At 45.1% G+C, this 12,973-nt stretch overlaps 1 pseudogene; it reads right to left on the bottom strand.

Annotated features, from left to right (window-relative positions):
* Positions 1–9,767: 9,767 nt before the first annotated feature.
* LOC120095484 (U2 spliceosomal RNA) lies at positions 9,768–9,904 on the bottom strand (annotated as a pseudogene).
* Between the last annotated feature and the right edge of the window lie 3,069 nt (positions 9,905–12,973).

The following is a 12,973-nucleotide window of genomic DNA, read 5'->3' as shown; positions in this document are numbered from 1 at the left end:
TGATAGCTACAGGCTACTTCCTTCTCCCCAACGACACATCTTCCCTGCTTTTTAGAATTGCAGCTAATTGATTATTTTTTTGGGGGGGGGATGGAAACCACAAACCTTTTATACAATACGAAGCTTTGCTTTTTATTTTTTATTTTTAATTTTCCTTTATTTTTCTTGGTCCCCTTCCCTCCTCCGATTGAAGACAGATAAGCTGAGGAGGGTGGGCAGATGCAGGATGAGGTCCCCTGTGCTGATGGGCTATCACTGTGGGCAGATACAGTTTCCTGTGGGCTCTAGGGAAGCTCCTCGAGTTGCTGTGTTCTGGTGAGCAGCCGGACCAATAAACCTGCTTTTCTAAAAGGATTTGTGTGGGGTTATATTGTCCAAAGCACTTGCTGAGGGTGTTGTTGAACTAAGGGAAAGCAGGAGTGAAACAGGGAAAGAGGAGGGGGAGAGGAAGAGGGGGAAGGAAGGAGGGAAGGAGTGGGGTATACATTTGCCTGGCTTCCTAGAGTGGGGCTGGGGTGGCAGAGGCAGATAACAATGGCCAAGATATTGAGCATTCTCTACTGGAATGCTTTTTAACATTGTGTTCTACAATCATTATTTGACCTGGTAGTACTCCAAGTTAGATTCCTGTCATTCCTTTCAGAGCAGAGGAAACAGTGACCTGTCTAAGGTCGCACAGCAACTAATCTGGCTGCACCAACTGTTTAAAGGTCGAAGTCGGCAGTCTGGGTCCTGTCTGGATCTACTTCCCCAGGGCTAGGGACTTAACCTCCAGATGTTCCTCCACCCCAGTCATAGGCCTGGAGGAGGACGGGAATAAGAGGCTGCCCCAGAGGACTGCACATGAGAGAGAGAACAGTGGTACATCTACGCACCAGGGGAACCCACACATCAGTTTCACTCTCTAGCAACTCTCCATTGTCTGGTCACCTCTCCTTGGACCAACTATACCCTGCCTGTCAGTGATGAATTTCATGAAACAATGGGGCTTTTGACATCCTGTGGGTTCCGACTGCCTCAGAATCTCAGGAAAGGTGTCCCTTGTAAAAGTAATGCCATTTCTGGGTCTGCAGCCCACCCTTGTGCTCCTACCTGAAACAGGCTGAGTTCTTAGGAGCTGCACACACATTCCTCTCTGTGCACCTCCAGCTGCAGAGTCCATGAGGCCAGAGTTCCAAGTCCTCCATAAAGGCTTGGCTTCCCACCGAAAGAAACTATACTGACACCGGACATTTAGAGCCTCCAAGCCGTTGATGTTCCCATCTGCCAGGAGACACAGACCCAGAGTGTCACTTCACATTCAGCTGTGAAGCAGGGAGATACCAGGGGCCCAGGTTTAACCGGATACCCTGGAGATACCCAGCTGAGTCAATTTGCTTGCCCACCAGCTTTTCCTTTGTCTGCTATTAGCTCTTCTCTCCACCCTTCTTATACTAGCAAGTTCCTTCATTGGGCCACTCTCACCCAATTCCAGTCTGGCCTTCCTCCTAGGAAGAGTATCCCTGATTCTTTGACTAGCCCCTTTAGTGGGTACCATGCACCCCATTCCCTCCTTCATCTCCCCCAAAGCCCTTCCAGAACCAGAGAGACTCCTTTCACTGTAGTGAGACAGGGGCGACTGCCCGTGGGCTTTGGATTAAATATTCCACTGCCTACTAGAAAGGAAGGATGGTGTTCCGAGGTCCCTACCCACTCGGTGTCTTCCACTAATCTATCGTTGGCATTAATTCTGACAGTTACACTGAGGCAATCAAATAGGGAAAATGTCTGCCAAGGGATCCTGTTAATGTCACCATGGATCTGTGACATCCCGTTACAGACTCAAGTTGAGTTAGCAGGTCTCTTTATAACACCTTCCAAGTCCTTATTCATTTATTCATTTATTCATTTTCTTCCTTCCTTCCTTTCTTTCTCTCTCTCTCTCTCTCTCTTTCTGTCTGTCTTTCTTTCTTTTTTAAAAGATTTATTATATATTAATATACTGTAATTGTCTTCAGATACACCAGAAGAAGGCATCAGATCTCATTACAGAGGGTTGTGAATGACCATGTGGTTGCTGGGATTTGAACTCAGGACTTCCGGAAGAGCAGTCAGTGCTCTTAATTGTTGAGCCATCTCTCCAGCCCTCTGTCTGTCTGTCTTTCTGTCTTTCTTTCTTTCTTTTTTTTTTTTTGGTTCTTTTTTTCGGAGCTGGGGACCGAACCCAGGGCCTTGCGCTTCCTAGGTAAGCGCTCTACCACTGAGATAAATCCCCAACCCCACTTTCTTTCTTTCTTTCTTTCTTTCTTTCTTTCTTTCTTTCTTTCTTTCTCTCTCTCTTTCTTTCCTGAGGTCCTTGGGTTTGTTTGCTTGTTTGTTTCTTTATGTTTGTGCAGTCACATGTGCACCTGGGCATGTGTGTGTAGGCTGGATTTTCCTTGGAAATCCTATTCACCATATTTGAGGCAGGGTCTGTCAGTGGCCTGGAGCTCACTAGTCGGGTTCAGCTAGACCCCACTCCCTCCCCAGGGGGGAGACTGGGAATGGAGGTCAGTGTGGCAGGCATCTACGTGAACACTGAAGACTGAACTCAGGGCCTTGCACTTAAAAAGGAAGAGCTTACCGCTATTTTTCCCAGCCCCCCTTTTGCTTTTATTTCCTTTTTTTTTTTTTGCTTTTGTTTTTGAGACAGCCTTACACTGTGTGTGTGTGTGTGTGTGTGTGTGTGTGTGTGCGTGCCAGCATGTTACTTCATTACACACACACACACACACACACACACACACACACACACACATACACACACACGCACACACAAGTTAAACTCCTGGCCACTGTTGATAATATCCTTAAAACTCTGGCCTCTGCCTCAGTTTTTGCTGCTTCTCAACATGTTGACATTGCTGGCCAAAGATGAACCATTTTCAGGCCTATGGGTCTCTGCTTGGGCTGTTCACCACCTCTGGATTTTTCCTTCCTTCCCTCCTTCCTTCCCTCCCTCCCTTCCTTCCATTCCAGACAGGACTTTCCCATCTAGTCTTGGCTGTCCTGGCTCTAGAGCTATGTAGATCATGCTGACCTCTAACTCAGACCTGCCTGCCTCTGCCTAAAGGCATGTCCCCATAACCCCTGTGTGCGTCTCTCTTTTTGTTTGTTTTTCGGTTTTGGTAGTCCTAGAAGTGGAACCGGTTCTAGCATGTGAGACTTCACATTGCTAGGCAAGTGGTCTGCCGCTGAACCATACTCTGAGACGCCTTCATCTTTCCTCTTACATCAACCTCCTTTTTTTTTTTTTTTTTGGTTCTTTTTTTCGGAGCTGGGGACCGAATCCAGGGCCTTGCGCTTCCTAGGTAAGCGCTCTACCACTGAGCTAAATCCCCAGCCCCACATCAACCTCCTTTTAAAAAGATTTTTAAAACCGTGTGTGCGTGGGAACCTTTATGAGTTTCTATGTAGCAAGTGCAGGAACCCCCCACCCCCCCAGAGGCTTAACAAAAAGGATATCAGATTCCCTGGAACTGGAGTTACAGGCGGTTGTGAACTGCTGTGTTGGTACTGGGAATTAAATCCGGGTTCTCTGCAAGAGCAGCTAGCATGCGTAACCACCGAGCCTCTTCTTAGCGTCCGTCTTAGTCATAGTAATCACCACAGACAGCCCTTAGAGCCTCATATAAGTAAACATATTAGCAAACATTGATCGAATGGGTGGATAAAATTTAAAGTTCTTCATCTCCTAAGTGTCGCAAACTCATCTCTGAAAACCAACAGACAAAACACTAAAATCGAAAACAAATCCGGAGTAAATTTCTGTAACAGAAAGTTCCCAGACTCAGAGTTGGCCCAGTGGTTGGGAGAGCGTACTGCTCCAGCAGAGACATTGAGTTTGGATCTTAGTGTCTTTGGTGGGTGCCTCATATCTACCTCTGACTTCAGCTGCAGTTCGGCCTCTAGCCTCCAAAGGTGCTTGCATGCATATGCAATATCCATACACAAGCGCACATATGTTACATAATAAAAACCAATTACTGACTGCTCATCCAGAGGACCTGGGTTCAATTCCCAGCACATATATGGCAGTTCACAACCATCTGTGGCTCTAGTTCCAGGGTATCTGATGCCCTTTTCTGGTCTCTGAAGGCACCAGAGATGCACATGGTGTCCATCCATCCATCCATCCATCCATCCATCCATCCATCCATACATGCCAAACATCCATATGCACAAATAAAAATGAAATGAAATACAATGAATAAGCAAATAGATATTTTTGGGGAAAACTTCCCTCAAATAAGCTCATATGTAATTGATATCATACCAGAATCTGATACAATATAGCCAGAATTATAGCTCCCTTGTTTCTTTTCCTGTGTTACAATGCCTTATTCTGTAAATAAGACACATGTTTTCCATGTGGCGGTGAAGATGACTGGCAGCAGCTGCAGTCTGATGGCCTAACAACTGAGCATCCCCAGGGAGGGGCTCTGCTTTCCAGATACTTTTAGCTACAATGTTAGCTGGGATGCTAGTTGGCCTCTTTAGGTTTTCTGTGCCTCTGGAAATAACAATTAGGTGATCACTTCTAGACTCCCTTCCTCCCAACCTAAAACATGGACTGAGGAGTGAATGTGGCCAGGCGTGGGGGCCCACGGCTGTAATCTCAGCACCCTGAAGGTGGAACCAGGGAGATCTCAAGGTAGATCTTTGCCTGGGTAATGTAAGCAAGTTCAAGGCCAGCCTAAGCAACCTAATGAAAACCTTTCCTCCCTTCCTCCTCCTCCTCCTCCTCCTCCTCCTCCTCCTCCTCCTCCTCCTCCTCCTCCCCCCTCTTCCTTCTTCCTTCTCCTCCCCCTTCCCCCTTCCTCCTCCTCCTCCTCCTCCTCCTCCTCCTCCTCCTCCTCCTCCTCCTCCTCCTGTTTGTCTGTTTGTTTTGTTTCTTTAGAAACAGGGTTTCTCTTAGTAACAGCTTTGGCTGCCCTGGAACTCTCTCTGTAGACCAGGCTGACCAAACAGCCTGCCTCTGCTACCCACGTGCTGGGATTCTAGGTGTGTGCCATCTCACCATTAGGCTGAGAACCTTTCTTAAGAAAAAAAAATTAAAATACTGGGGGTAAAACTCAGGGGTGTGTTTTGTCTTGAATGAGTAAGGAAAGCCCTTCGTCAATGCCTGTATAACAAAACCAAAGAGAACACACACACACACACACACACACACACACACACACACACACACACAGAGAGAGAGAGAGAGAGAGAGAGAGAGAGAGAAAGAGAGAGACAGAGAGACAGAGAGAGACAGACAGAGAGAGAGACAGAGAAAGAGACAGACAGAGAGAGAGACAGAGAAAGAGACAGAGACAGAGATAGACAGAGAGACAGACAGAGACAGAGATAGACAGAGCAAGGAATAAAAGACTGAGGATATAGCTCAGTGATAAAACATGTTTTTACAAGGCACTATATTCAATCACCGATCACAAAAGAAGAGGAGGAGGAGGAGGAGAAAGAAAGGGTGAAGGAGAGTCATTTGCCTGAAGGGCAAAAGAAACCAAGTCAGTGATAGCAACAGAAAGGGAGAGGAAAATGTACAGAGAAAAGCAAGTGCTCATTCTAAATGACATCTGTGCCTCTGTACTGAGAGCCAGCATCTAAAATGACAACAAGCTCCTGTCCTTGAAAGGGTTTGCAATTAGTGGTAGAGGCAGATGTTCAAAATAGCTTCAAAGGCAGAAGAGCCGAGACGACATACAAAGCTCATCGACAATGCTCCCCGCTCCCTTGGCCTCTGCAGGGAATGTGGAAAACTTAAAAGAGGGTGGGCCTTTTGAATTGCTGTTCTAAACACAGGTAGCATTTCAGCATTGCTAGGGTGCAGAAGTATCGTGTTGACTGATTTTCAGATCATCACGCCTAAACATGTCTTAAACACTATTGCATCAGGGTTTTCGTTTGTTTGTTTGTTTTCTTTTGGTTAAAAGTACAACCATATGTTACTTAAGTCCAAGGGCCATTTTCACATTGTGCAAACATCACACGGTGAACTTTTATATAAACCGAGGGGCTCGGACATCACCAGAGGGTAACAGTCTTAGGGAACCACTGGAGTGCATGCAATCCATCATGGACTGAAAGGTTGTCATGTGACACAGGATTTTAAGAGAAAGGACGTTGGCTAGTTGGAAGGAAAAAGGATAGTGCATGCTGGACAGCAGCCAAGACAGCCCTTGGTCTCCAAAGGATCCCTGAGCACACACTAAAAAGAGTAGGGCTGGGGGATCTCCAGGGACTCTTACAGATGTGGTTGATGGACAGCCTTCTCTGAGGTGATGACGTTAATGGAGTTCAGCTCTAAGGGCTTTCAGGCTCTTTGTCTCAGTTTCAAACTCCACTCGCCTGGTGGAGAGAACCTGATTAAATCAGTTAACACTAATGTTCACCCTGGATTTAATAATCTATAGCTAGGAGGACAGGATCCTAGCTATGTGTGTGTATGTGTGTACATGTTTCTGATGTGTGCATATGTTTATGTGTGTAGAACAGAAGACAACCTATGATGTCATTCCCGTGGAATGCTGGCCACTTGTTTTGTTTTCTTTAATATATAGAAATATATACATTATTTATTAACATACACATTATACACAAATATATGTGCATTATAAATTAATAAATAACACACACACATATATATGTGCACATGTTATACGTGTAAGTGTTCATGTATGTTGGTTGCATGAAAACAAAGAGATGAAGCAGGGTGGTTCCCCCAGGCAAAACAAAGAGTGGGCAAAAGGGTGGTGGTGGAAAGACAGCAAGTTAGTATAAAAGACACCTTGCATGAAAGACATCTTTATTTTTGTAGCTCAATCTGGCCTCAAACTTACAGAGATGTGGCTGTCTCTGGCTCCCAAGTGTACTACCATGCCTGGTGTTTATTTTTATTTATTTTTCGAGATAGAGACAGGATTTCATATAGCCAAGGCTGGTTTCACACTCACTATGTCGTAGAGGATGACCAATGAGTGCCTCCTGCTTCCCCCACTCAAGTGCTGGGATTCTAGGGATGTGCCGCCATACCAAGCTGAGATCTTGCTTTGTAGAAGAGGAAACGGAATGAAACATTTTACAGGAATGCTACAAATGCAAGGGGAGAAAGACATTTCTCTGTACTGAGTGAAACCTAACTTAAGAGAGGCCAATAAAAAGCCATTCTTTTTTTTTTTCTGTTTGTTTGTTTCTTTCTTTTTTTTCTTTTTTTCAGAGCTGGAGACCGAACCCAGGGCCTTGCGCTTGCTAGGCAAGCGCTCTACCACTGAGCTAAATCTCCAACCCCTAAAAAGCCATTCTTTTTTTTTTTTTTTTTTGGTTCTTTTTTTTTCCGGAGCTGGGGACCGAACCCAGGGCCTTGCGCTTCCTAGGCAAGCGCTCTACCACTGAGCTAAATCCCCAACCCCCTAAAAAGCCATTCTTGAAGTGAATAGATTAGATGAGTTGGTTGAAGGATGAAGGACTTAGAAACTTAAGTAAATAAAGGAGAAACATGTAGAATTAGAGACAGGGGTTTGGAAATGTGGCTCGTCCTCAGCACACCAAAATCAAGTCAAGTAAACAAAGATAGGACAGCCCTCCTTTAGGAAATGGTGGGTCTAAAAAGTGAGTAACCTGTGGCATGATTAGAAAAGGGAGGGCCATCTGTTGTGGTTTGAATGACAAACGACCTCATAGGCCTATATATTTGAATGCTAGGACACCTGGTTGATGTCACTGTTTTGGGAAGGATGAGGAGGAGTGACCTTGTTGGATAAGATGTGTTACTGAGGGCGTTGGCTTTGAGATTTCAGAAGTCCACACAAGCCAAGTCTAGTCTTGCTCTCTCTGCCTCCCACTTTCAGATCAGCATGCAAAGCTCTTAGCTACTGCTCCAGCACAATGCTTGCCCTCCTGCTGCCATGATGATCGTGGACTCACCTGAAACTATACACAAGCTCTCAATTAAATGCTCAACGAGGCATTTAATTAATTAATTAATAACAAAATATTGTTAATTGCCTTAGTCATAGTGTTTCTTCCCACCAATAGAAAACTAAGACACCTTCTTACTGGTTCAGGACCCTTTCATAAGCACCACATTGGGCTATTCTGGTGTATATGGACATCCCTTGCTCAGAATGCCCTGCTCCTTCCCCACATGGCTTCACATCTGTGGGCTGACACCCCTGTCCCTGTCCCCAGCTGCTTTGTCAAGTAAGGGTGGATGTCAAGTCCTGTCTGGGTCAATGAACTTTAAGGTTCTGACAGTTTTGAGTGGATGGTCATAGAACTGAACATTTCCAATCAAGTCATGACAGAGGGCAGGGCTTTAGTGGGACACCCCACAAACTCCTGGTCCTGGAATTGCCTTTCCCACAGCATGGTTGCCCAAGTTTTTGTTTTCCAATTTGAGAACAATTTCAGCTTCCTCCCTTCTTTAAACATTTTTTTTAAGATTTATTTATCTATTCTATATAAGTACACTGTAGCTGTCTTCAGGCACACCAGAAGAGAGCATCAGATCAGATCCCATTACAGATGGTTGTGAGCCACCATGTGGTTGCTGGGAATTGAACTCAGAACCTCTGGAAGAGCAGTCAGTGCTCTTAACCGCTGAGCCATCTCTCCAGCCCTAAACATTTTTTTTAAAACCCAAATATACTTACATCTTTGTTTGCTTTCCTCTCCCATGTATCCATCTTGCCCCTTGCTCTCTCTTAAATTCATGGTCACTATCTCTTCATCGTGTGTGTGTGTGTGTGTGTGTGTGTGTGTGTGTAGGTTAAATATACATCACACATATGTCATATATACATGTATGATGTATATTTAACATGTATATACATATATATGTATGTATATATTTTCTAAATATATAGACACAACTTGCTCAGTCTGTAACATGTTACTTTCAGATTTATGATTCCAGGGCCAACCACTTGGTATTAGATAACCAGTTGAGGGCTTTCACTGGGGAAGACAGTTTCTCCCATTCTCAGCATTCCTTAATTGTCTATAGTTCCTTGTCTAGGGTTGGGGCTCTGTGACATTTCCCTGTCACACTAGCTTGTTAGTGTCATCAGTGTTCCAGTCTTGTTTAGGCTGCCATGCTGTTGGAACGTCACAGCCGTAGCTCCACTGACATTGCTAGAAGCCACAGTCTCACAGCAGACATGGTTCCTCCTCCGGCTTTTACAATGTTTCCATTCTCTCTTTTAAGATGTTCCCTAGGCCTTAGGTGCAGGGCTATAGGTGTGTTCCAGATGGATCGGTTGGGGCTGGACACCACACTATCCCTTGTTCTCAACATTTTGGTTGGTTGTGGTTTTCTATAATGGCCTCTCTGTTGCAAAGAGAAGCTTCTTTGTGGAGGGGTAAGAACTACACTAATTTGCTGAGGGACAATGAAGACGGCCAACAGCATGCGGTTCTATAGCAAAATCAAATTTTGGAGAAAAGACATCAACTCTGATGAGGTTCTCGGTGCCTACAAGAGTCCTGTCCTGTAGGGGGCAGAAGCCACTTTGAAGCACGTGTAGTAAGGACATAGGGGTAGCGATGGTGGAAGGGAGGCACCTTGAGGAAATATCAGGCTCAAGACAGGAAAAAGAAAACAGAGACGGAAGAGAGGGAAGAAAAGCAAGTGAGGAGAAGGAGAGAAGAGGAATGAGATCAGCGGCTCATACCTAGGCATTCATTTTTGGAGGGAAGGGAGGAAGAGGGCAGGGTCTTGCTCTGTAGCCCTGGCTGGCCTGCAACTCTGAATGTAGACCAGGCTGGCCTCAAACTCACAGTGATCTGTGCCAGGATTAAGGGCAAGTGCCACCATGCTTATTCATAAAATACTTATTATTATTTTTTTTTACACTTGATCTTAGCCAAAAGGCCGAGAAGCGATTTTTTTTAAAGATTTATTTATTCATTTATTATATATGAGTACACTGTAGCTGTCTTCAGATACACCAGAAGAGGGCATCGGATCTCTTTACAGATGGTTGTGAGCCACCATGTGGTTGCTGGGAATTGAACTCATGACCTCTGGAAGAGCAGTCGGGTGCTCTTAACCACTGAGCCATCTCTCCAGCCCAAAATACTTATTTTATTAATTTTATTTTATTTTATTTTATTTTTTTTGACCATACACGGTTTCTTTGTGTAGCCTTGGCTGTCCTGGAACAGGCTATGTAGACCAGACTAGGTGCAAACTCACAGAGATCCCACCTGCCTCTCAAGTACTGGGATTAAAACCATGTATCACCACCGCCCAGTTTTATTAATTTTAATTATGTACACGTATGGTATGTGTCTGAGTATGAGTACCTGCACGTTAGTGCAGGCACCCACAAAGGTCAGAAGAGGGTCCCAGATCTCTTGGAGCTGGAGTTACAGAAAGTTATGCTCTGTCTGACCTAAGTGCTGGGGGGCCCATCTTGGGTACTCTGTAACCACTGAACCGTTTCTCTAGCCTTTTTTTTTTTTTTTTTGACAGAGTCTCATGTATCCTATGCTAGCCTTGAACTCACCAAGTAGCCAAGGATGACTTTGAACTCCAGATCCTCCTGACTCTCCCTTTAAATGCTGGGCTTACAGGTGTGTGCCAACACACCTGTTTTATGTGGCACAGAGGATGAAATCCAGATCTTCACTTAAGCTTGGCAAACATTTGACTAACAGAGCTACATCCATAGCCCTCACTCATTAGTTATCAAGCACGAATACATGGCGTGTATTGAGCTGGGCACTAGCAAGACAAAGGCACAGACAACCATTTTCCTGGAACTACCAGTGTGATGAAGACCCAGCTAAGGCTGGACCGAAAAAGAAGACTTGTGATGAGCTAACAGGAAGCTGGACAGAGAGACAGAGACGAAGAGGTGGGAAACTATTTTAGATAGAGGTGATTAGATCAAACCTGTCTGAGTAAGACAAAAAAAACGTGGGAAGGGACCAGCTATGCCAAAGCCAGGGAAGGGACAGTGACATCATCGGCAAAGTCCCCAAGCTGGGAAATGGTCTGGCTGGAATCCAGTGGGCAGCAGGAAGCCCTGGTAGTGAGCAGGGCTTTGAAGGGTGAGATAAAGAACTCTTTCTATCCTAGGACCCTACAGGAAGTCACTGTAGGAACAGAATGACAGGGTATGAATAATGACTTAAGCAATGTAGGAAAAAACCTTGGCCTTGAATGGGGAGAATGGGGAGGACCATTCTGTAGGCAGGAGGGGAGAAGCCCGAATGTTGATGCCTGGGCAGTGTTCTGTAGGAGAGTCTAAAGATGTTGCAAATAAATAAACCTGCCAATTTCTGTGAAGCTAAGGACAAGACTCACACAGTTTTGTCTGAGTCTTACTGTGCTGTAGACACACGAGGAATCCAGCCAGAGACACACGAGGATCCCAGCATCCAAGTTGCTTCTTAGACTACGTGATCACTTCAGCAACTTAATGCTCACTTCTCAAGGCACTTCTCCAAATCTTGTCTTTGCCAAATCTTGTCTTTTATGTAGGACCAAGAAGACCTCCTCTGGGGAACAGAGAGTAAACATAACATTTCTAGAAACTTACAAAGTTGGGTTAGCCTCAGTTCTTGAGCTAGCCCACAGTTCCTGAATCTTCCAGGTGATAAATGGAAAACTAACTTGTTACCTATTGCCATGTGATGACCCACTCCTAAATTTATTATTATTATTTTAAAAGATTTATTCATTTATTATATGTAAGTACACTGTAGCTGTCTTCAGACACACCAGAAGAGGGCATCAGATCCCATTACAGATGGTTGTGAGTCACCATGTGGTTGCTGGGATTTGAACTCAGGACCTCTGGAAGAGCAGTCGGTGCTCTTAACCACTGAGCCATCTCTCCAGCCCCACATACATTTTCTTAAAGATGTATTTACTTTTACTTCACGTATCTGAGTGCTTTGCCCACATTGAGTATGTGCACTGAGTACATACAGTGAACTAAAGGAGTTGTAGGTGGTTGTGAACCACAGTGTGGATGCTAAGAACTGAACCCAGGTCCTCTCCGAAGACAGTGAGGGTTTTTGTTGTTGTTGTTGTTGTCGTTGTTACTGTTGCTTTTGAGGACAAGGTTTCACTATGTAGCTCTTGCTGGTCTGGAACTAGCTGTGTAAGTCAGGCTGGCTTTGAACTCACAGAGACCCATCTGCCTTTGCCTAAATGCTGGGATTAATGTTTAATGATATGGGTCCCTACTCCTGACCCTCAGCGAATGCTCCTAACTGCTCCCCCATCTCTCCAGCCCCCTAGTCCTGTATTTAGTCATTCAAAGCAATGGCAGTTTATTTTGCTTATGGATTTACCATCTTGGTAGATTTTAGCTTTAACGAATCACCTCTGTTTTTCGCGGCCTCTGTTAGTTTGGCACAAAAGCTGGGATCTGGACACACTAGGGGCTGGCTGGCTTTCATGGTACGCTTGCTGTCAACTGAACTGTAGCTGGGTTCTTAGTCAGAACACCTTCACGGAGCCTCCTTCTTCCACACAACCCGGTAGCTGGTTTCCAAGGGTGAATGTCGAAGCCAGCGTCAGGTGGAAGCTGTATGACCTCAGAATGCACACAGCCATATTTCTGCTTCTGCTGGGTGTCCTGGTATATACTTGTAATGGCAACACTCAGGAGATGGGGGGGAGGGGATCGCGTTCAAGGCTGACCTGGGCTACATGAGACCCAGTCTCAGAGAACCAGGAAAAAATAAATCAAGTCCTTCAGAGAATGGGATTATGTTAGTTATTCAGACTACTTATAGGTGGGAGAACTGTAGGGGTGTGCAGATATGCAAGCTCACGGGATGTGTTTTGAAATAAAGTCTCATGTAGCCCAGGCTGGCCTTGAACACTTGCTAAGTACTACTGCTATCCTCCTGTCCTGCCTCAGCCTCCTGAGCACCGATTACAGAGTGAAGTAGGGATTTCTGGTTTCCTTGGAGACTCCGTTGCGTCATGTGA

The sequence above is a fragment of the Rattus norvegicus genome, chromosome 10, assembly GCF_036323735.1.
Source record: "Rattus norvegicus strain BN/NHsdMcwi chromosome 10, GRCr8, whole genome shotgun sequence".
NCBI classification, from domain to species: domain Eukaryota; kingdom Metazoa; phylum Chordata; class Mammalia; order Rodentia; family Muridae; genus Rattus; species Rattus norvegicus.
The sequence above is the reverse complement of the archived record's forward strand: the minus strand, read 5'-3'. Positions and strand labels throughout refer to the sequence as shown.